This window comes from Oncorhynchus nerka, linkage group LG18 (assembly GCF_034236695.1).
Source record: "Oncorhynchus nerka isolate Pitt River linkage group LG18, Oner_Uvic_2.0, whole genome shotgun sequence".
In the NCBI taxonomy this organism is placed as follows: Eukaryota; Metazoa; Chordata; class Actinopteri; order Salmoniformes; family Salmonidae; genus Oncorhynchus; species Oncorhynchus nerka.
In genome coordinates, this window is record NC_088413.1 from 72,904,876 (window position 1) to 72,926,252 (window position 21,377).

At 44.5% G+C, this 21,377-nt stretch overlaps 1 pseudogene; it reads left to right on the forward strand.

Annotated features, from left to right (window-relative positions):
• The window catches only part of LOC135561642 (parkin coregulated gene protein-like), a 325,154-nt pseudogene extending 304,071 nt beyond the window's left edge, over positions 1 to 21,083 (forward strand).
• The last annotated feature ends 294 nt before the right edge of the window (positions 21,084 to 21,377 follow it).

Sequence of the window (21,377 nt, forward strand, 5' to 3'; positions counted from 1 at the left end):
TCTGCATTTACCATATCCATACCGTTCTCTCTCTCTCTGCATTTACCATATCCATACCATTCTCTCTCTCTCTGCATTTACCATATCCATACCATTCTCTCTGCATTTACCATATCCATACCGTTCTCTCTCTCTCTGCATTTACCATATCCATACCATTCTCTCTCTCTCTCTGCATTTACCATATCCATACCGTTCTCTCTCTCTCTGCATTTACCATATCCATACCATTCTCTCTCTCTCCCTCTTTCTCTCTCTCTGCATTTACCATATCCATACCATTCTCTCTTTCTCTCTTTGCATTTACCATATCCATACCGTTCTCTCTCTCTCTCTGCATTTACCATATCCATACCATTCTCTCTCTCTCTGCATTTACCATATCCATACCATTCTCTCTCTCTCTGCATTTACCATATCCATACCATTCTCTCTCTCTCCCTCTTTCTCCCTCTCTGCATTTACCATATCCATACCGTTCTCTCTCTCTCTGCATTTACCATATCCATACCATTCTCTCTCTCTCTGCATTTACCATATCCATACCATTCTCTCTCTCTCTGCATTTACCATATCCATACCATTCTCTCTCTCTCTCCCTCTTTCTCTCTCTCTGCATTTACCATATCCATACCATTCTCTCTCTCTCTCCCTCTTTCTCTCTCTCTGCATTTACCATATCCATACCGTTCTCTCTCTCTCTGCATTTACCATATCCATACCATTCTCTCTCTCTCTCTGCATTTACCATATCCATACCGTTCTCTCTCTCTGCATTTACCATATCCATACCATTCTCTCTCTCTCTCCCTCTTTCTCTCTCTCTGCATTTACCATAACCATACCGTTCTCTCTCTCTGCATTTACCATATCCATACCGTTCTCTCTCTCTCTCTGCATTTACCATATCCATACCATTCTCTCTCTCTCTCTCCCCCTTTTCTCTGCATTTACCATACCCATACCATTCTCTCTCTCCCCCTCTTTCTCTCTCTCTGCATTTACCATATCCATACCGTTCTCTCTCTCTCTCTCTCTGCATTTACCATATCCATACCGTTCTCTCTCTCTCTCTGCATTTACCATATCCATACCATTCTCTCTCTCTCCCTCTTTCTCTCTCTCTGCATTTACCATATCCATACCATTCTCTCTTTCTCTCTTTGCATTTACCATATCCATACCGTTCTCTCTCTCTCTCTGCATTTACCATATCCATACCATTCTCTCTCTCTCTCTCTTTCTCTCTCTCTGCATTTACCATATCCATACCATTCTCTCTCTCTCCCTCTTTCTCTCTCTGCATTTACCATATCCATACCGTTCTCTCTCTCTCTCTGCATTTACCATATCCATACCGTTCTCTCTCTCTCTGCATTTACCATATCCATACCGTTCTCTCGTTACTCCTGAATGTCTGTAATAGGAAGCCATTAGGACATTAGGGCTGCATCACAAATGCCATCCTTTTCCCTGTATAGTACACTACTTTTCACCAGGGCCCATACGCCAACCTAGGAAGGGATTGGACTTGGGAGGAAAGCCTGTAGCCTCTCTACTATCCGTAGACCCTAATGGAAACAATCATGGGGATATTAACAGCTTTGAAAACAGATACATCAGGGAAGATGAGCTCTTTATCCGGCAATGTTAGTTCACCGCCGTGACAAATGAGGCAATGTTGCTTTTGGTCATGACACTTGGCTGAAGCACAATTGGAGAAGAAATGAACACGTGGTGATATGCTGTTGGAGAAAATCCCCACGGCGATAATATACCAACAGTTGCTCATAAACATCTTCCTTATGTTGACCTCTTCAGTCACCTCTAGCCTAGTTGCCAAATCTGTAGTCATGCAGAGGAGTTGGCTAAATCACAAACAGATCTGGCAACGTATACTTTATGTCCATAGCGTAGATGCATGTCTCGTGTTTTAAGCCTAGGCTATTTGATTTATTTTCTGAAACCACTCTTGGTGTGTTGCTGGTAATGGTTAAATGACTTCACCCTTCCTGTGTGTGTGTGTGTGTGTGTGTGTGTGTGTGTGTGGCCACTGGTGTGTGAAAGCCCCTCAGCCCTCCTATGAGGATGTCTGGGTGTGTTTGGCTGGAATGAGTGTGTACTGTTATTGATCGATCACACACAGTGGCTGAGTTGGAGAAGCAACACAGCGGGAGTGGGCCTCACACCAGGGTGTGAGTTCCTGTGATAGGGAAAGGAAGCGAGAGAGAGAGAGACACAGCTGTGTCATCAGTCTCTTAGCAAACCACAATGAGGGAATGGTATTCAGCAGCATCAATGGGATGGCCAAATATTTGTTGTTTTAGGAATGTCACAAAGCAAACCTCTCTCTCTCCCTCCCTGCTTTCTCTCTCTCTTTCTCTCTCTTTCTCTCTCAATTCAATTCAAAGGGTGTTATTGGCATGGGAAACATGTTTACGTTGCCAAAGCAAGTGAAATACTGAAGTATGGGGACAATGACACATTTGTTTTTGTTTTGGCTCTTTGGCATACAGAGCAAACCAGATGGGATGGTGTATCTCTGCAGAATGCTGTGGTAGCCATGATGGCCTCGAATTCTAAATGAATCACAGACAGTGTCACCAGCAAAGCAACCTTTACAGTGTAAAGTTTACACCATCACACCTCCTCCTCCATGCTTCACAGTGTGAACCACACATGCAGAGATCATATGTTCACCTACTCTGTGTCTCACAAAGACAGCGGTTTGAAACAAAAATCTCAAATTTGGACTCATCAGACCAAAAGACAGATTTCCACTGGTCTAATGTCCATTGCTCGTGTTTCTTTACCCAAGCAAGTCTATTATTATTGGTCCTTTAGTAGTTGTTTCTTCGCAGCAATTCGACCATGAAGGCCTGATTCACATCGTCTCCTCTGAACAGTTGATGTTAAGATGTGTCTGTTACTTGAACTCTGTGAAGCATTTTTTTGGGCTGCAATTTCTGAGGCTGTAATGAACTCTAATGGACTTATTCTCTGCAGCAGCGGTATCTCTGGGTCTTCCTTTCCTGTGGCGGTCTTCATGAGAGCCAGTTCATCATAGCGCTTGATGGTTTTTGAGGCTGTAGTTATTGAAGTTTTCCTGATTGACTGACCATGTCTTTAAGTAATGATGGACTGTCATTTCTCTTTGTTTATTTGAGCTGTTCTTGCCGTAATATAGACTTGGTCTTTTACCAAATAGGGCTATCTTCTGTATACCACCCCTAACCTTGCCACAACACAACTGATTGGCTCTTCTACAATGTAGAAAATAGTAAAAATCAAGAAAAACCCTTGAATTAGTAGGTGTCCAAACTTTTGACTGGTACTGCATATACAAAAGTACATGGACACACCTTCAAAGTAGTGGATTCAACTATTTCAGCCACACCTGTTGCTGACAGGTGTATAAAATCGAGCACACGCCCATGCAATCTCCATAGACAAACATTGGCAGTAGAATGGCCTTACTGAGGAGCTCAGTGGCTTTCAATGTGGCACCGTCATAGGATGCCACCTTTCCAACAAGTCAGTTTGTCATATTTCTGCCCTGCTAGAACTTCACCCGTTAACTGTGAGTGCTGTTATTGTGAAGTGGAAACGAATAGGAGCAACAGTGGCTTAGTCATGAAGTGGTAGGCCACACAAGCTCATAGAACGGAACCGCTGAGTGCTGAAATGCATAGCGTTTGCAACACTCACTATCGAGTTCCAAACTGCCTCTGGAAGCAAGGTCAGCACAATAACTGTTCGTGGGGAGCTTCATAAAATGGGTTTCCATGGCTGAGCAGGCGCACACAAGCCTAAGATCACCATGCGCAATGCCAAACGACGGTTGGAGTGGTGTAAAGCTAGACGCCATTGAACAGTAGAAATGCGTTCTCTGGAGTGATGAATCACGCTTCACCATCTGGCATTCTGACGGATGGATCTGGGTTTGGCGGATGACAGGAAAGAGCTACCTGCTCCAATGCATAATGCCAACTTTAAGTTTGGTGAAAGAGGAATAATGCTCTGGGATTGTTTTTCATGGTTCGGGCCCCTTAGTTCCAGTGAAGGGAAATCTTAACGCTACAGCACACAAAGTTTTGGGAATGCCCTTTCCTGTTTCTGCATGTCAATGCCCCCATGCACAAAGTGAGGTCCATATAGAAATGGTTTGTTGAGATTGGTGTGGAAGAACTTGACTGAGCTGCACAGAGCCCTGACCTCAACCTCAACGAACACCCTTGGGATGAATTGGAACGCCGACTGCGAGCCAGGCATAATCGCACAACATCAGTGCCCAACCTCACCAATGCTCGTGTGGCTGAATGGAAGCAAGTCCCTGCAGCAATGTTCCAGCATCTAGTGGAAGGCCTTCCCAGAGAAGTTGAGGCTGTTATAGCGGCAAAGGGGGGAGCAACTCAGATATTGGACGAGCTTGATACTTTTGGTCATGTAGTGTATTTTCTCGGAGTGTGTTGAGTGAGTGCATATGGTTGTAGGAGAAGGTGTACTGTAAATTGTTAATAACGCGGGCCAAGGCTGGTCGTCTTATCCTGTTTGTAATTTGCACTGTGTTCTTGCTCTGATCACTGTCAGAAATGTCTTTACACACAAACGACCACAAACACACATTTACTTCCTTTACCTCTGATGGCCTTTGGGAGCAGATTTAACTACAGTGCTTCACTCCACTTCTGTAATCCAGTTTTGGATCCTATTAAGGTTTTATGGTCCTCCGGCCCAGCTTGAGCTCTTAGAATTATTTTATAAAGATGGAAAGAGGGGACAGGCTGTTAGCCTAGGTACCAGACACACACATGCATAGAGATTATGGAGGGATATTTTGGCTCTATACGCTGCCTTTACATCTTCTGTTTGCCTGTAGTATAGCCCTGTTCGGTACTATTGGCCGTCAGTCAGTTGCAAAAGCATCTTCGAACTTTGACAAGAGCCATTTCCTCCCTAGAAATGTTGTTCCATCGTTGGAAAGCTGAATGGTTGGACTCAGAATGGCAGCCATTTTGTTCCATCATCTTTGGAAAGCTGAATGGTTGGACTCAGAATGGCAGCCATTTTGTTCCATCATCTTTGGAAAGCTGAATGGTTGGACTCAGAATGGCAGCCATTTTGTTCCATCATCTTTGGAAAACTGAATGGTTGGACTCAGAATGGCAGCCATTTTGTTCCATCTTTGGAAAGCTGAAAGAGGACAAACCTCTTATACAACTATACAATGACTATGAGGTTAATGTGCAGAATGTCAGCATTCATTTGAAGGTATTTTCATCCATATTGGGTGAACTGTTTAGAAATTACAACACTTTTTATGCATAGACCCTCCATTTTAGGGGACCAAAGGCATTGGGACAAATTCACTTGTGTATTAAAGTAGTCAAAAGTTCCATATTTTGTCCCGTATTCATACCACACAATGACTACATCAACCTTGTGACTCTGCAATCATGTTGGATGCATTTGCTGTTTGTTTTGGTTGTGTTTCAGGTTATTTTGTGCCCAATAGAAATGAAGGGTAAATAATGCATGGTGTCATTTTGGAGACACTTTTATTGTAAATAAGAATAGAATATGTGTTTAAACACTTCTATATTAATGTGGATCCTACCATGATTTGGGATAATCCTAAATGAATCGTGAATAATGATGAGTGAGAAAGTTACAGATGCACAAATACCATACCCCCACCATAATGGATTTAATGGTTCTCTGTGGGATGTTTAAAGTTTCAGATCTTTTTTATAACCCAACCCTGATCTGTACTTCTCCACAACTTTGTCCCTGACCTGTTTGGAGAGCTCCTTGGTCTTCATGGTGCCACTTGCTTGGTGGTGCCACTTGCTTAGTGGTGTTGCAGACTCTGGGGCCTTTCAGAACAGGTGTATATATACTGAGATCATGTGACAGATCATGTGACACTTAGATTGCACACAGGTGGACTTAATATAACTAATTATGAGACTTCTGAAGGCAATTGGTTGCACCAGATCTTATTTAGGGGCTTCACAGCAAAGGAGTGAATACATATGTACGTACCACTTTTCCATGTTTTAAATTTTTTAAATTTTTAAACAAGTTATTTTTTATATTTCACTTCACCAATTTGGACTTTTTTGTGTATGGCCATTACATGAAATAAAAATAAAAATCCATTTAAATTACATGTTGTAATGCAACAAAATAGGAAAAACGCCAAGGGGGATGAATACTTTTGCAAGGCACTGTATATAGGTTATTTAAAAAAGTGTTAGGCTATACTGTAATCACCATTTGATAACATCCTAAACTTGTACTGTAGGCAACCTTACAGTATGTGGTATCCAAAATGTCTCAAATCGTGTAAAAAGAGGAGGAGCCCAAACCTTCAGAGAAACAGAGGAAGCAGACTCCTAGAACCCCGCCAGTCTAGGCAGCTCTGAGTGTGCGAGACAGTTATTGCTTACCAGGCTCCTTTTTATGTGACTAGCCCCTTTTGTGTTTTAATGAGCAGCTAGCAGAGAGGGTGAGAAAAGAAAGAGGAAGGTTGGAGGAGGAGGGAGAAAGAAAGAAAACAGGTGAGAGACAGTGAAAGAAGACTTTTCAGAGCTTCTCTTCAGTCCTAATTGGGCTTGTGAGTGAGGGGCGCGAGGGGTCCCCCTTGAAGTGGGAGGAATAACAGGCAGGTAGGATTCCTCTCTCTCTCTCTCTCTCTCTCTCTCTCTCTCTCTCTCTCTCTCTCTCTCTCTCTCTCTCTCTCTCTCTCTCTCTCTCTCTCTCTCTCTCTCTCTCTCTCTCTCTCTCTCTCTCTCTCTCTCTCTCTCTCTCTCTCTCTCTCTCTCTCTCACACACACACACACACACTCTTCTCAGGTGGAGTGCCTATCTCTTTCAGTCTCTAATGTGAGGTCAATGTGTTCCCACAATATCTCTATTTGCATGTCCTGCATTACAAATCACTCCTCACTACAGAAAATACTGAAACGTTCTCTTCTGCCAAGACAGAGAGTGATGTCTGCACACTGTTTGTGTGTATGCATGTGTGTATGCATGTGTGTATGCATGTGTGTGTGCATGCGTGCGTGTGTACTTACATGCCCTTGCATGTGTGCATCTTGTTTGTGTTTTAAAGAACAAGTATCTAAATGTATTTTTTTGCTAATTCTATTTATGTAAATCATTAATTTCACCTCAGGGCATTCTACATAATTTGCCTACAACCATAGCAAGTTCTCAGTGTCTGTTTCTCTGTGAGTGTCGTGGAGTTAATCTGTGTTATAGAGCCAGAGAGAGTCCTATAAGAGATAGTTCATCAGGATAAGCTCTCTCTTGTGAAAGACACCACCACTCCGTGCATGTAACACCAGACCTCTTCATTATACAACCCCACAGATGAGCAACCCCAAGCGGAGAGTCAACCTCCCAGCACAGAGTACTACTCCCTCATTGAAAATTAAGGATACATTCACCCAGCTGGAGGTAAGATTGTTGGACCTGGAACAGCAGATGAACACACTCCAGTCAGGACAAAAATTGTCCAGCTCAACGACACCCCCTCAACCAGACCCGGAGAGCTGGAGTTGGAGAGAGACATATCTGCACTCTGGACTGAGGTGAGACAACATCAACAGGAGAAAGAGCAGGAGCAGGAGAAGAACCGAGCACTAGAGGATTAGAGTGCTGGAGGAGAGGGTGAGGGGGGTGGAATGTGACAGAGAACAACCCATTAGAGAGCTAGCCACCCCTGCAGAGAAGCCAGCAGAACAGTCCACCTCAGCCACTGACCAAAGTCTCGACACCACAGCAGAACAGTCCACACCAGACCCTGACCATAGCCTCGACATCACAGCAGAACAGTCCACCCCAGACCCTGACCATAGCCTCGACATCACAGCAGAACAGTCCACCCCAGACCCTGACCATAGCCTCGAGCCAGTCGACATCACAGCAGAACAGTCCACCCCAGACCCTGACCATAGCCTCGACATCACAGCAGAACAGTCCACCCCAGACCCTGACCATAGCCTCGACATCACAGCAGAACAGTCCACCCCAGACCCTGACCATAGCCTCGACATCACAGCAGAACAGTCCACACCAGACCCTGACCATAGCCTCGACATCACAGCAGAACAGTCCACACCAGACCCTGACCATAGCCTCGACATCACAGCAGAACAGTCCACCCCAGACCCTGACCATAGCCTCGACATCACAGCAGAACAGTCCACACCAGACCCTGACCAAAGTCTCGACACCACAGCAGGACAGACAAACGAAGAACCACAAGCCCAGGGGATCCCACCCCCTCTGAGCCCCCCCTGTCAGCCACCCTGATAGCCCTCCTGACAACCCTCCCACACCCACTGAGGACATACACAAGCCAGAGTGTACTCCTTATGGACTCAAATGGGAAATAAATACCAGAAAATATTTCCCCCCCCAACCACACAGTGTCTAAACTCTGGTGTACAAACAACCAGCGCTCCCTAGACCTTCTGTCTGAGGACCAACTAGGCTCACCCAGTCACATGATAATACACATATGCACAAATGACCTAAGAGCCCAGCAGGAAAGGGTGGCCACAGCACTCAAGGGAGTGATTGAAAAAGCTTCCTCTACTTTCCCCAACTTACAAGTGGTGATCTCCACACAGCTACCACGAAAAGACTTCAACCCTGCTACCATGAAAAGACTTTCACCCTGCTACCACACAGCAGGTAAACCAAGTATTTCCTGTGACTGTGCCTCAAAACCAAAGGTTTACCTGGCCCACCACTCTACCCTGGACTAGAACAGCCTCTATGACCAGGTCCACCTATACAAGGCAGCAGTGCCCACCACTCTACCCTGGACTAGAACAGCCTTTATGACCAGGTCCACCCTGGACTAGAACAGCCTCTATGACCAGGTCCACCTCTACAAGGCAGCAGTGCCCACCACTCCACCCTGGACTAGAACAGCCTCTATGACCAGGTCCACCTATACAAGGCAGCAGTGCCCACCACTCCACCCTGGACTAGAACAGCCTCTATGACCAGGTCCACCTATACAAGGCAGCAGTGCCCACCACTCCACCCTGGACTAGAACAGCCTCTATGACCAGGTCCACCTATACAAGGCAGCAGTGCCCACCACTCCACCCTGGAATTGAACAGCCTTTATGACCAGGTCCACCCTGGACTAGAACAGCCTTTATGACCAGGACCACCCTGGACTAGAACAGCCTTTATGACCAGGTCCACCCTGGACTAGAACAGCCTCTATGACCAGGTCCACCCTGGACTAGAACAGCCTTTATGACCAGGTCCACCCTGGACTAGAACAGCCTTTATGACCAGATCCACCCTGGACTAGACCAGCCTTTATGACCAGGTCCACCCTGGACTAGAACAGCCTTTATGACCAGGTCCACCCTGGACTAGAACAGCCTTTGTGACCAGGTCCACCCTGGACTAGAACAGCCTTTATGACCAGGTCCACCCTGGACTAGAACAGCCTCTATGACCAGGTCCACCCTGGACTAGAACAGCCTCTATGACCAGGTCCACCCTGGACTAGAACAGCCTTTATGACCAGGTCCACCCTGGACTAGAACAGCCTTTATGACCAGGTCCACCCTGGACTAGAACAGCCTCTATGACCAGGTCCACCCTGGACTAGAACAGCCTCTATCACCAGGTCCACCCTGGACTTGAACAGCCTTTATGACCAGGTCCACCCTGGACTAGAACAGCCTTTACGATCAGGTCCACCCCCCAGACCTACACATACAGGACCCACGCCGAGAGGACCTACATCCAGACCAAAGCACCACCAGCCACATCCAGACCCCCAACCCAACCAGTGAACACCCCTACAAGTCAACCATGCCCACACCCCATTTAGGCCCCCTCAGATCAGCTCTATGTCCCTCCTGCCCACCCCATGCCCCCCACTCCCGCAGAGAGGGCATCAACATGGAAGTCACACATACGCCCAGGCCGTGAGCAGGCAAATAGGCCCAACTCCCAGTCTTACAATAGCCCAAGCCAATGGCAGGTACCAGATGCTCAGCATGCTCTGCTCACACTTACTGGTCTGAGGCCAAACCACACGACTAACAACATTGGACACTTTATGGAACACAAAGCCTTCACTATATCATCCTGGAATATCCAAGGCCTGAAGTCATCTGCCTTTGGCCTAAAGAGCAGGAACCTGGACTTCACCGAATAAATCAGAAATACAGACATTGTCATCCTACAAGAAACATGGTAGAGAGGAGATGGACCCACTGGTCGCCCTCTAAGTTAGAGAAAGCTGGTAGTCCCATCCACCAAACTACCAGGTGAGAAATAGGGAAGGGACTCAGGGGGTATGCTAATTTGATATAGAGTAGACCTAACTCACTCTATTAAATGAATCAAAACAGGAACATTTTACATTTGGCAAGAAATTCAAAAGGAAATGATCTCAACAGAGAAAAATGTCCTCCTGTGTTACCTATATCCCCCCAATAGAATCCCCATACTTTAATGAAGACAGCTTCTCCATCCTGAAGGGGGAAATCAATCATTTCCAGGCCCAGGGACATGTACTAGTTTTTTTGCAACCTAAATGCCAGATCTGGACAAGAACCTGACACCCTCAGCACACAGGGGGACAAACACCTGCCTGGAGGTGACAACATTCCCTCCCCCATATGCCCCCCTAGGCACAATTACGACAACATAGTCAGATGCTGGGTATGTACATAGTCAATGGTAGGCTTCGTGGGACTCCTATGGTAGGTACACTTATAGCTCATCTCTAGGCAGCAGTACTGTAGACTACTTTATCACTGACCTCAACCCAGAGTTTTTCACAGTATTCACACTCAGACCACTGACACCTATCAGACCACAGCAAAATCACAGTCTACTTGAACAGAGCAATACTCAATCATGAGGCATCAAAGCTAAAGGAACTGAATAATATTACAAAATGCTATAGATGGAAGGATGGAAACCTACCAAAAAACAATTAGGCAACAACAAATTCAATCCCTTTTAGACAACTTCCTGGAATAAAGATCCACTGTAATAGTGAAGGTGTAAACTTGGCAGTAGAAAGCCTAAACAGTATATTTGACCTCTTAGCTTCCCTATCAAATCTAAAAAAAAAAATCTAACAGAAAACCTAAGAAAATGAAGAACACTGACAAATGGTTTGATGAAGAATGCAAAAAGCTTAGAAATAAATTGAGTAACCCATTCATCCAAAAACATAGAGACCCAGAAAATCTGATTTTATGCCTTCACTATGGTGTATCACTAAAACAATAGAGAAATACACTACGGAAAAATAAGGAACAGCACGTCAGAAATCAGCTCAATGTAATTGAAGAATCCATAGACTCTAACCACCTCTAGGAAAATTGGAAAACACTAAACAAACAACAGCACAAAGAGTTATCCATCCTGAACCAAGACGTATGGGTAAACCCCTTCTCGAATCTTTTTGGTCCGTTAACAAAGAACAAACAGCAAAAACATATACATGATCAAATACAAATCTTAGAATCAACTATTTGTCACCTCCTGACCTTAGTTCCTTTTTGGTCCTTTAACAAAGAACAAAGAACAAACAGCAAAAACATATACATGATCAAATACAAATCTTAGAATCAACTATTTGTCACGTCCTGACCTTAGTTCCTTTTGTATGTCTCTGTTTTAGTTTGGTCAGGGTTGGGGTGGGCATTCTATGTCTCTGTTTTAGTTTGGTCAGGGTTGGGGTGGGCATTCTATGTGTTGTTCTATGTCTCTGTTTTAGTTTGGTCAGAGTTGGGGTGGGCATTCTATGTGTTGTTCTATGTCTCTATTTTAGTTTGGTCAGGGTTGGGGTGGGCATTCTATGTGTTGTTCTATGTCTCTGTTTTAGTTTGGTCAGGGGTGGGGTGGGCATTCTATGTGTTGTTCTATGTCTCTGTTTTAGTTTGCTCAGGGTTGGGGTGGGCATTCTATGTGTTGTTCTATGTCTCTGTTTTAGTTTGGTCAGGGTTGGGGTGGGCATTCTATGTGTTGTTCTATGTCTCTGTTTTAGTTTGGTCAGGGTTGGGGTGGGCATTCTATGTGTTGTTCTATGTCTCTGTTTTAGTTTGGTTGGGGTGGGCATTCTATGTGTTGTTCTATGTCTCTGTTTTAGTTTGGTCAGGGTTGGGGTGGGCATTCTATGTGTTGTTCTGTGTCTCTGTTTTAGTTTGGTCAGGGTTGGGGTGGGAATTCTATGTGTTGTTCTGTGTCTCTGTTTTAGTTTAGTTTGGTTAGGGTTGGGGTGGGCATTCTATGTGTTGTTCTGTGTCTCTGTTTTAGTTTGGTCAGGGTTGGGGTGGGCATTCTATGTGTTGTTCTGTGTCTCTGTTTTAGTTTGGTTGGGGTGGGCATTCTATGTGTTGTTCTGTGTCTCTGTTTTAGTTTGGTTGGGGTGGGCATTCTATGTGTTGTTCTGTGTCTCTGTTTTAGTTTGGTTGGGGTGGGCATTCTATGTTTTGTTCTTTGTCTCTGTTTTAGTTTGGTCAGGGTTGGGGTGGGCATTCTATGTGTTGTTCTGTGTCTCTGTTTTAGTTTGGTCAGGGTTGGGGTGGGCATTCTATGTGTTGTTCTGTGTCTCTGTTTTAGTTTGGTCAGGGTTGGGGTGGGCATTCTATGTGTTGTTCTGTGTCTCTGTTTTAGTTTGGTCAGGGTTGGGGTGGGCATTCTATGTGTTGTTCTATGTCTCTGTTTTAGTTTGGTCAGGGTTGGGGTGGGCATTCTATGTGTTCTATGTCTCTGTTTTAGTTTGGTCAGGGTTGGGGTGGGCATTCTATGTGTTGTTCTATGTCTCTGTTTTAGTTTGGTCAGGGTTGGGGTGGGCATTCTATGTCTCTGTTTTAGTTTGGTCAGGGTTGGGGTGGGCATTCTATGTGTTGTTCTATGTCTCTGTTTTAGTTTGGTCAGGGTTGGGGTGGGCATTCTATGTGTTGTTCTATGTCTCTGTTTTAGTTTGGTTTGGGGTGGGCATTCTATGTGTTGTTCTATGTCTCTGTTTTAGTTTGGTCAGGGTTGGGGTGGGCATTCTATGTGTTGTTCTATGTCTCTGTTTTAGTTTGTTTGGGGTGGGCATTCTATGTGTTGTTCTATGTCTCTGTTTTAGTTTGGTTTGGGGTGGGCATTCTATGTGTTGTTCTATGTCTCTGTTTTAGTTTGGTTGGGGTGGGCATTCTATGTGTTGTTCTATGTCTCTGTTTTAGTTTGGTTGGGGTGGGCATTCTATGTGTTGTTCTATGTCTCTGTTTTAGTTTGGTTGGGGTGGGCATTCTATGTGTTGTTCTATGTCTCTGTTTTAGTTTGGTTGGGGTGGGCATTCTATGTGTTGTTCTATGTCTCTGTTTTAGTTTGGTTGGGGTGGGCATTCTATGTGTTGTTCTGTGTCTCTGTTTTAGTTTGGTCAGGGTTGGGGTGGGCATTCTATGTGTTGTTCTGTGTCTCTGTTTTAGTTTGGTCAGGGTTGGGGTGGGCATTCTATGTGTTGTTCTGTGTCTCTGTTTTAGTTTGGTCAGGGTTGGGGTGGGCATTCTATGTGTTGTTCTGTGTCTCTGTTTTAGTTTGGTCAGGGTTGGGGTGGGCATTCTATGTGTTGTTCTGTGTCTCTGTTTTAGTTTGGTCAGGGTTGGGGTGGGCATTCTATGTGTTGTTCTATGTCTCTGTTTTAGTTTGGTCAGGGTTGGGGTGGGCATTCTATGTGTTCTATGTCTCTGTTTTAGTTTGGTCAGGGTTGGGGTGGGCATTCTATGTGTTGTTCTATGTCTCTGTTTTAGTTTGGTCAGGGTTGGGGTGGGCATTCTATGTGTTGTTCTATGTCTCTGTTTTAGTTTGGTCAGGGTTGGGGTGGGCATTCTATGTCTCTGTTTTAGTTTGGTCAGGGTTGGGGTGGGCATTCTATGTGTTGTTCTATGTCTCTGTTTTAGTTTGGTTGGGGTGGGCATTCTATGTGTTGTTCTATGTCTCTGTTTTAGTTTGGTCAGGGTTGGGGTGGGCATTCTATGTGTTGTTCTGTGTCTCTGTTTTAGTTTGGTCAGGGTTGGGGTGGGCATTCTATGTGTTGTTCTGTGTCTCTGTTTTAGTTTGGTTAGGGTTGGGGTGGGCATTCTATGTGTTGTTCTGTGTCTCTGTTTTAGTTTGGTCAGGGTTGGGGTGGGCATTCTATGTGTTGTTCTGTGTCTCTGTTTTAGTTTGGTTGGGGTGGGCATTCTATGTGTTGTTCTGTGTCTCTGTTTTAGTTTGGTTGGGGTGGGCATTCTATGTTTTGTTCTTTGTCTCTGTTTTAGTTTGGTCAGGGTTGGGGTGGGCATTCTATGTGTTGTTCTGTGTCTCTGTTTTAGTTTGGTCAGGGTTGGGGTGGGCATTCTATGTGTTGTTCTGTGTCTCTGTTTTAGTTTGGTCAGGGTTGGGGTGGGCATTCTATGTGTTGTTCTGTGTCTCTGTTTTAGTTTGGTCAGGGTTGGGGTGGGCATTCTATGTGTTGTTCTGTGTCTCTGTTTTAGTTTGGTCAGGGTTGGGGTGGGCATTCTATGTGTTGTTCTATGTCTCTGTTTTAGTTTGGTCAGGGTTGGGGTGGGCATTCTATGTGTTCTATGTCTCTGTTTTAGTTTGGTCAGGGTTGGGGTGGGCATTCTATGTGTTGTTCTATGTCTCTGTTTTAGTTTGGTCAGGGTTGGGTTGGGCATTCTATGTGTTGTTCTATGTCTCTGTTTTAGTTTGGTCAGGGTTGGGGTGGGCATTCTATGTCTCTGTTTTAGTTTGGTCAGGGTTGGGGTGGGCATTCTATGTGTTGTTCTATGTCTCTGTTTTAGTTTGGTCAGGGTTGGGGTGGGCATTCTATGTGTTGTTCTATGTCTCTGTTTTAGTTTGGTTGGGGTGGGCATTCTATGTGTTGTTCTATGTCTCTGTTTTAGTTTGGTCAGGGTTGGGGTGGGCATTCTATGTGTTGTTCTATGTCTCTGTTTTAGTTTGTTTGGGGTGGGCATTCTATGTGTTGTTCTATGTCTCTGTTTTAGTTTGGTTGGGGTGGGCATTCTATGTGTTGTTCTATGTCTCTGTTTTAGTTTGGTTGGGGTGGGCATTCTATGTGTTGTTCTATGTCTCTGTTTTAGTTTGGTTGGGGTGGGCATTCTATGTGTTGTTCTATGTCTCTGTTTTAGTTTGGTTGGGGTGGGCATTCTATGTGTTGTTCTGTGTCTCTGTTTTAGTTTGGTCAGGGTTGGGGTGGGCATTCTATGTGTTGTTCTGTGTCTCTGTTTTAGTTTGGTCAGGGTTGGGGTGGGCATTCTATGTGTTGTTCTGTGTCTCTGTTTTAGTTTGGTCAGGGTTGGGGTGGGCATTCTATGTGTTGTTCTGTGTCTCTGTTTTAGTTTGGTCAGGGTTGGGGTGGGCATTCTATGTGTTGTTCTATGTCTCTGTTTTAGTTTGGTCAGGGTTGGGGTGGGCATTCTATGTGTTGTTCTATGTCTCTGTTTTAGTTTGGTCAGGGTTGGGGTGGGCATTCTATGTGTTGTTCTATGTCTCTGTTTTAGTTTGGTCAGGGTTGGGGTGGGCATTCTATGTGTTGTTCTATGTCTCTGTTTTAGTTTGGTCAGGGTTGGGGTGGGCATTCTATGTGTTGTTCTATGTCTCTGTTTTAGTTTGGTCAGGGTTGGGGTGGGCATTCTATGTCTCTGTTTTAGTTTGGTCAGGGTTGGGGTGGGCATTCTCTATGTGTTGTTCTATGTCTCTGTTTTAGTTTGGTCAGGGTTGGGGTGGGCATTCTATGTGTTGTTCTATGTCTCTGTTTTAGTTTGGTTGGGGTGGGCATTCTATGTCTCTGTTTTAGTTTGGTCAGGGTTGGGGTGGGCATTCTATGTGTTGTTCTATGTCTCTGTTTTAGTTTGGTTTGGGGTGGGCATTCTATGTGTTGTTCTATGTCTCTGTTTTAGTTTGGTTGGGGTGGGCATTCTATGTGTTGTTCTATGTCTCTGTTTTAGTTTGGTCAGGGTTGGGGTGGGCATTCTATGTGTTGTTCTATGTCTCTGTTTTAGTTTGTTTGGGGTGGGCATTCTATGTGTTGTTCTATGTCTCTGTTTTAGTTTGGTTGGGGTGGGCATTCTATGTGTTGTTCTATGTCTCTGTTTTAGTTTGGTTGGGGTGGGCATTCTATGTGTTGTTCTATGTCTCTGTTTTAGTTTGGTTGGGGTGGGCATTCTATGTGTTGTTCTATGTCTCTGTTTTAGTTTGGTTGGGGTGGGCATTCTATGTGTTGTTCTATGTCTCTGTTTTAGTTTGGTTGGGGTGGGAATTCTATGTGTTGTTCTATGTCTCTGTTTTAGTTTGGTTGGGGTGGGCATTCTATGTGTTGTTCTATGTCTCTGTTTTAGTTTGGTTCGGTGGGCATTCTATGTGTTGTTCTATGTCTCTGTTTTAGTTTGGTTGGGGTGGGCATTCTATGTGTTGTTCTATGTCTCTGTTTTAGTTTGGTTGGGGTGGGAATTCTATGTGTTGTTCTATGTCTCTGTTTTAGTTTGGTTGGGGTGGGCATTCTATGTGTTGTTCTATGTCTCTGTTTTAGTTTGCTCAGGGTTGGGGTGGGCATTATATGTGTTGTTCTATGTCTCTGTTTTAGTTTGCTCAGGGTTGGGGTGGGCATTCTATGTGTTGTTCTATGTCTCTGTTTTAGTTTGCTCAGGGTTGGGGTGGGCATTATATGTGTTGTTCTATGTCTCTGTTTTAGTTTGCTCAGGGTTGGGGTGGGCATTCTATGTGTTGTTCTATGTCTCGGTTTTAGTTTGCTCAGGGTTGGGGTGGGCATTCTATGTGTTGTTCTATGTCTCGGTTTTAGTTTGGTCAGGGTGTGAGTTGGGGTGGGCATTCTATGTGTTGTTCTATGATTTTGTTTTTCTATGTTTAGGCCTGGTATGGTTCCCAATCAGAGGCAGCTGTTTATCGTTGTCTCTGTTTGAGAACCATACTTAGGCAGCCTGTTTTCCCACTATGGGTTGTACGTAGTTGTTTCCTGTTTTGTCACCTAATAGGACTGTTTCGGTTTTGCCGTGTTTGCGCCTTGTTACTTTTGTGTTCAGTTTAATAAATATAACATGAACACTTACCACGCTGCGCATTGGTCGGATCCTTCATACTCCTCGTCAGAAGAGGAGGAAAACTGTTACATTATTAAAGACTACCAGAACCCACTGGATTCTCCAATTACATTGAATTAACTACAGGACAAAATGCATACCCTCCAACCCAAAAAGGCCTGTGTTTTTGATTGTATCCTCAAAGAAATTACAAAATATACAGACCACAAATTCCAACTGGCTATACTTAAACTGTTTTAACATCCTCATTGGCTCTGGCATCTTCCCCAATATTTGGAACCAAGGACTGATTACCCAAATCCACAAAAGTTGAGACAAATTTGACCCCTATAATTACCGTGGGAAATTAGTCAACAGCAACCTTGGGAAAATCCTCCACATTATCATTAACAGCAGACAATGTACTGAGAACATGGCAAATTGGCTTTTTACCAAATTACAGTACGACAGACCACGTATTCACCCTGCACACCCTAATTGATTGACAAACAAACCAAAACAAAGGCAAAGTCTTCTCATGCTTTGTTGATTTCAATAAAGCTTTAGACTCAATTTGGCATGAGGGTCTGCTATACAAACTGATGGAAAGGGGTGTTGCGGGGAAAAACATACGATATTATAAAATCCATGTACACAAACAACAAGTGTGTGGTTAAATGGATAAAAATAAACTCACATTTCTTTCCACAGGGCCGTGGGGTGAGACAAGGATGCAGGTTAACTCCAACCTCTTCAACATATATATCAATGAATTGGTGAGGGCACTAGAACAGTCTGTAGCACCCGGCCTCACCCTACTAGAATCTGAAGTCAAATGTCTACTGTTTGATGATGATCTGATGCTTTTGTCCCCGACCAAGGAGGGACTAACGTAGCACCTAGATCTTCTGCACAGATTCTGTCAGACCTGGGCCCTGACAGTGAATCCAAGTAAGACACAAATAATGGTGTTCCAAAAAAGGTCCAGTCGCCAGGACCACAAACACAAATTCCATCTAGGCACCGTTGCCCTACAGCACACAAAAACCTATACAGACCTCAGCGTAACATCGGCACCACAGGTAACTTCCACAAAGCTGTGAACGATCTGAGAGACAAGGCAAGAATGGGACTTCTATGCCATCAAAAGGAACATAAAATTCAACATATCAATTAGGATCAGGCTAAAAATACTTGAGTCCGTTATAGACCTCATTGCCCTTTATGGTTGTGTGGTCTGGGGTCTGCTCACCATCCAAGAATTCACAAAAAGGGACAAACACCAAATTGAGACTCTGCATGCAGAATTCTGAAAGAATATCCTCCGTGTACAACGTAAGACACCAAATAATGCAGGCAGAGCAGAATTAGGTCGATAACCACTACATTTTCAAAATCCAGAGAGCCATTAAATTCTACAACCACCTAAAAGGATGCGGTTCCCAAATCTTCCATAACAAAGCCATCACCTACAGAGAGATGAACTTGGAGAAGTGTCCCTTAAGCAAGCTGGTCCTGGGGCTCTGTTCATAAACACAGACCCCACAGAGCCCCAGGACAGCAACACAATTAGACCCAACCAAATCATGAGAAAACAAAAAGATAATTACTTGACGAATTGGAAAAAAAATACAAAAAAAACTGAGCAAACCAGAATACTGTTTGACCCTAAACAGAGAGTACACAGTGGCAGAATACCTGACCACTGTGACTGACCCAAACCTAGACTTGGCTCTCAAAAGAAGACAGGATATATGCACACTGCCCACAAAATGAGGTGGAAACTGAGCTGCACTTCCTAACCTCCTGCCAAATGTATGACCATATTAGAGACACATATTTCCCTCAGATTATACAGATACACAAAGAATTAGAAAACAAACCCAATTTTAATAAACTCCCATATCTACTGGGTGAAATGCCACAGTGTGCCATCACAGCAGCAAGATGTGTGACCTGTTGCCACAAGAAAAGGTCAACCAGTGAAGAACAAAGAACATTTTTATATACAACCCATATTTATGTTTATTTATTTTCTCTTTTGTACTTTAACTATTTGCACATAGTTTGACATGTGTAATGTCTTTATTCTTTTGGAACTTTTGAGAGTGTAGTGTTTATTGATCATTTTTATTGTTTATTTCACTTTTGTTTATTATCTAGTTAATTTGCGTTGGCAATGTTAACATGTTTTCCATGTCAATAAAGCCCTTAAATTGGAATTGAATTGAATTGAATTGAGAGAGAGTGAGAGAGAGGTGGATGGAGAGAGAGCGAGAGGGAGAACATTTAGAGAGTGAGAGAGAGAGAGAGAGAGAGAGAGAGAGAGATAGACGGAGAGAGAGAGAGAGAGAGGTAGACGAAGAGAGAGAGAGAGAAAGAGAGAGAGAGAGAGAGAGAGAGAGAGAGAGAGGTAGACAGAGAGAGAGAGAGAGAGAGAGGTTAGACAGAAAGAGAGAGAGAGAGAGAGAGAGAGAGGGGTAGACAGAGAGAGAGGTAGACAGAGAGAGAGAGGTAGACAGAGAGAGGGAGAAAAGTTAGTGAGAGAGAGAGATAGATGGAGAGAGAGAGAGAGGTTAGACAGAAAGAGAGAGAGAGAGAGAGAGAGAGAGGTAGACGGAGAGAGAGGTAGACAGAGAGAGAGAGAGGTAGACAGAGAGAGAGAGAGAGAGGGAGAAAAGTTAGTGAGAGAGAGAGATAGATGGAGAGAGAGGTAGACAGAGAGAGAGAGAGAGAGGGAGAGGTAGACAGAGAGAGAGAGAGAGAGAGAGGAGAAAAGTTCAAGTGAGAGAGAGAGGTAGATGGAGAGAGAGAGAGAGAGAGAGAGAGCAGAGAGTTCGACAGAGAGAGGGAGAGAAAGAGGTGGGGAGAGTTATGTAAATTGAATTCAGTGGGCAGCACTGTGTTTGGAATATCAGATACGTCACACTAACCGCAGCATCAGATTTACCGTGGCCTGGTGGAATTATTTAGCATGGCCTGGTGGAATGATTTAGCATGGCCTGGTGGAATGATTTAGCATGGCCTGGTGGAATGATTTAGCGTGGCCTGGTGGAATGATTTAGCATGGCCCGGTGGAATGATTTAGCGTGGCCTGGTGGAATGATTTAGCATGGCCCGGTGGAATGATTTAGCGTGGCCTGGTGGAATGATTTAGCATGGCCCGGTGGAATGATTTAGCGTGGCCTGGTGGAATGATTTAGCATGGCCCGGTGGAATGATTTAGCGTGGCCTGGTGGAATGATTTAGCATGGCCCGGTGGAATGTATTTCTGTATCACTGTCTCTCAGAGACAGTCCTGCTGCTGTGAGAACAATTGTACATTTTCAACATTCCCTTCCCCTCAGCCTTAACACCCAGGGGAGGAGAGGAGTGGCTACCTAGCTAGGATTACTTTTTTGTGTACTGCAATTCAGCTTCTAGCTGTGTACATGAAATAAACTAAACTAAATCTCCCTGTCTGGTCCACAGTCAACTCGGGGGACGGCCTTGACTACAGCCAGCAGAAGAGGGAGAACATCAGAGAGCTGATCTAGGAGACCCTGGAGGTGTGTGAGCGCTGCGTGGGAGAGGACGCTTTCATCAACATTAAATACTTGGTGCCAACCTACGAGTCCTGCATGCTCAACTGAATGGATGGACACAGTTGCAACCAGCCAACATCATTAACTCACTCTCAACCCTTCAACCACCAAACATTATTAAATCACCCTTCAACCCTCAGCCACCCAACATCATTAAATCACCCTTCAACCCTTCAACCACTCAACATCATTAAATCACCCTTCAACCACCCAACATCATTAACTCACCCTCAACCACCCAACATCATTACCTCACCCTCAACCACCCAACATCGTTAACTCACCCTCAACCCTTCAACCACCCAACATCATTAACTCACCCTCAACCACCCAACATCATTAACTTACCCTCAACCCTTCAACCACCCAACATCATTAACTCACCCACAACCACCCAACATCGTTAACTCACCCTCAACCCTTCAATCACCCAACATCATTAACTCACCCTCAACCACCCAACATCGTTAACTCACCCTCAACCCTTCAATCACCCAACATCATTAACTCACCCTCAATCACCCAACATCGTTAACTCACCCTCAATCACCCAACATCATTAACTCACCCTCAATCACCCAACATCATTACCTCACCCTCAACCACCCAACATCATTAACTCACCCTCAACCACCCAACATCGTTAACTCACCCTCAACCACCCAACATCGTTAACTCACCCTCAACCCTTCAACCA